Source organism: Myripristis murdjan, chromosome 17 (genome assembly GCF_902150065.1).
Source record: "Myripristis murdjan chromosome 17, fMyrMur1.1, whole genome shotgun sequence".
Classification (NCBI taxonomy): Eukaryota; Metazoa; Chordata; class Actinopteri; order Holocentriformes; family Holocentridae; genus Myripristis; species Myripristis murdjan.
This window is the reverse complement of record NC_043996.1, coordinates 25,702,110-25,706,170: the sequence shown is the minus strand read 5'-3', so window position 1 is coordinate 25,706,170 and position 4,061 is coordinate 25,702,110.

Genomic DNA, 4,061 nt, shown 5'->3' with positions numbered 1-4,061 from the left:
CTTTTAGTCTAATGTGTTTCTAAAACTGGATGGCTACCAAACAAGGCGGTGGCTGTGACTGCTACATATCTATTGATGATTATGATGATGCGTATAGCCTACTATATATCTATTCTAATCTCGTGGCCAGTGTGGGGTTCATTTGAACATTTTTAACACTTTATTTCCTGTCTATCCTCCCCGCACTGTTTATAAATTATTGCTTTAGTCTGTGGCACATCCATTGCACTCTAGCCACTTCTAAGATGAGGGCTCAGTAGTAAATCATAGACGATAATAAAGCCCTTGTTTGTTTGGGGAAGACACTCCCTTTTCAATCCTAATTTTTCATTAGGTTTAGTATTTGGGCATTTAACATTGTTATGATTATTGTTAACTGCGAATCAAATTATTTTGTGGAAGCAGCGATGAAGTCAGATGAAGCTAATACATTGATGATGAGTGGCTGGAAGGACGTTGGCCTCCCTTTTGATACAACAGATCAAGCAGGTGTTGAAACGTGTCTGAAAAATGAAGTCAGCAATATGTGAAGGTAGGCTATGATGTTTTTAAACTCAGTGTTTATGCTGAATTATCCCCTGGGACTGACTTTGATCCAAAGCAGCTTGGAAGCCTTAAAAAGAGAGTTGTGAGAGAAGGATTCAACACACACACGCACATACACACACACACACACGCTCGCACACACACAAGCGCATACGGGCACACAACAAAAGGATGGCGCTCTTTTGGTGTTGTACAGCTCAGGAACCAATTTGTCAAAGGCACCCCAGCTTCTCTCTTCAAGGACAGAGAAACGAGCAGCTTCTCCACATCAGCGTTGCCCGTAATCGTGAATAAAAAATAGGAGGCATCTTCCACTTTGCACGACGGTTGCTTGTGCAGTCCTGGTCCTCTAAGGCGCAGTCACACTTATAGTAGCTTTTGTTTGGTCTGAACTATAGGCAAAATGTGAAACTTGAACTTTGCAATTTCAGAACCTCTTAAAAATCCCGATTCTTACGTTTGGTTTGTTGAGATTTTTTGAGATGTAAAGATAAGGGGTGTAAAATGGAACCATAAAAAAAGCTGCTGTTCAATACACCATACACCCTACAAAGTGCAGTGTTACAAACACATCCACTGTATAAGAGCCATCTAACCACACACTTTGCTGATGAATTAGTAAATAGTCCAAGTCGAGTTTGCCTTTGAAAGAATATTTGGTGATTTCATATTGTTATCACCAAATCTCTGAATGGAAAGTTATTTTTTGCAAGTTATTTTTGCAAATGAGGCAAAATGCAGAGAACATTAGAATTGATTGTGGTAGTTTTCTCCCTGATGTACGAAACAAACTGAACCAACGTCATGACCCAAAAACTTCAATGCAAACCGGACCGTGGGGTTATCGAACTGTTACACCCTTAATAAACCAATACCAACTCGTGTGGACCAGCCGTTTCTCCTCCTTTCCGAAAGCTGACGCTCAAATCAGCGCCAGACTCAAGCTCCTCCTGCTGTTTCACCCGCTGTTTTTAAAAAGAAGCGCCCGCCCCTCCCGTTCCTCCCAAACTCACAATGTAGAAATCCATGAATCAAGCGAGCACAGCAGCCAAGTGGTGGCACTGAGCCAAAAAGGCCATGTTCTGAGTCAAAAAAGAGACCATGATAAGAAACAGAACAAAACACCCGGTGCTCGGTGCAGACATTAGCCTGTAGGAACAGAGCTTAGCAAAGTTTGTCCTTGGCTGGCCTCTGCATAATTTTGGAGGCAGCGAGAGAGCAGCGCCTTTTGCGAAGAGCTCACATGCAAACTTGTTGCTGCTCTTGATGCCGTCGAGTAGTCAGATAAAATCACGCAGTGCACAATTCATTTCCTCGCATTTTTGTGTACGGTTTGCTTTGGCTCACACTTCGAAACTGCAAGTGAACCAGCGCTCGTGAACAAAAGTCACATGGACGAAAAGAAAGGTCACTTGTTTATTGGGGGGGAGTTTTGTTGACCTGTCATCCTGGCAGGTGGGAGGTATTTTGGCGACAGGCAGATAGAGTCAAACCAAATTCTAGTCGGTGGAGTGCAACATGCCTGAAAGTTTCAGCTCATGGAGAGCAGTGCAGCAGACGTTTTGCTGGTGCTGAGTCACTCTTTAACCGAGAATGATGGTCTCATGTGCTCTCTAAAGTAATTTACCTCCTCTGGTGTTCATACCAGTTAAGAATAAATCACAAAATACCAGAATATGAGCATCGGTCCAGACGTTTCATTCCCAACTTGAGGAATTTACAGTTCAGTCGATGCGGTTTCGGTGCAGTTATGTGTTGCTACTTGAGTTTAAATGGTGGCCAAACAAACAGAATTTTAAAAAGTAGATAGTTCAGATTTTAGAAGAAATAAGCGCTTGGTGCCCTGTAACATAACGCTACCGTGGCTTGACTCCCATTTGTGCCATCCATGCTGAGAATGGTCAGTGTGTGTATGTGTGGAGTGAGGCAGATGGTGATGGCCTTGTGCCGTAGGTCTTCTCATGTCCTTGAAGATGGAGGCTGGTCCTGGGCTTTCCTGTCAGTGGTCATGCTTGCTGTCAATACTCTGGATGTCCCAGGTGGGTGGAGCTTTTTTCACCATGAAGCCAGTGGAGTTAGCAAAGCTCCACCCGCACTGGCAAGTTTGCACATGTAACAAAACACACCCTGATCTTGAACAGAAAGAAAATAGAGGACAGTGAAGTAAACACACACACACACGCTACATGTTACATTTCAAATTCACTCAATGTTACTCCTGTAAAGACTTGTCTGTGGTTCTGAATGTGGTAACATTTTTTTTTTTTTTTTTTTTTTTTTTTTACAATACTGTATTTTTGTTTGATTGTAAATATATTTGTTGTTGACTTAAAGGAAATGACTAAGCAGATTATGTTGCTCTCCTGTGTTTAACACTATTGCTGTGATTGCTGGAGGAGTTTTTTTTTTTTATTATTTGTTATTTTAAGATGGTTATTTTTGCAGCTCCTGTTACATATTTAATGATCTGATGACCTACTAACCTAATAAGCCTCTGGACACTGGGTCGTGTCCAAAATCTTAACCACAACACACACACACACACACACACAGATGCAGATTCACACACATCATATTCCAATGTTATGACCATCAGTAACATTCCAGAGTGATGAAATTTCTCACTCTCGCTATCACTCACTTACACACACACACACACACACACGCACACACACACACACAGACACCCAGCACCTTATAGTGAGAAACACTGCATACTCCCAGCGAGATGAGATGAGGTTACCCTGCTTGACTGAACCGAGGTAGCAGACAGTGGTAGTTCTAATGGAAGTATCATGTTATTTATTATGATCACTGCAACAAAAGTCCACTTTCACAACTCATTCAGTCTTTTATCAAATCCTAAATTCTTATTTGGCTTAATACACGTGAGGTGAGATGAATTCACCTTTTTAGTTCAAGGACTTTTTTTTGGTTTTTTGTTTGTTTGTTTTTGTAACAGTTATCTGCCTTTTTCCAAATAATGTCATTCCTCACTGCCCTCGCCTCATTAGCAGATTTTTCTTTTCGTTTTTTACCCACTTGTATTAAGAAAGCTAAGAGCGTCGGACCGACTACAAGATTAGATGACATGTGAAGAAGGGCATTTTTTTTGCAGTGTGGTGATCATGTTTTATTCATGACTGTACAAATGATCAATCATGTTAACGCCAATAATCAAGAACCTGGCTGATGGCTCTTTTCAGAGTTTGTTTACACACAAATAAAGACATGATGATGTACAAAAAAAAAAAAAAAAAGTTTATTGTGTTCTGTTCAATTACAAGTGCATGGGCTCTGATGGCTTTATTGATTTGGATTCAGCTGATGTGATCATTTTTTAACTCTCATGGCCCGTCCCATCTGTGCATTTGAAGAGAAATATTTGAAAAACGAATGCAATTTTAGAGGGAAATATTACCTGTCTTTGATCATTCAATACAACTAAAATCTAGAGGGTCCAGTTAATAGTTAGATTAAAGTTATTAGTCACCACAACAGGTTTGTTTCGAACC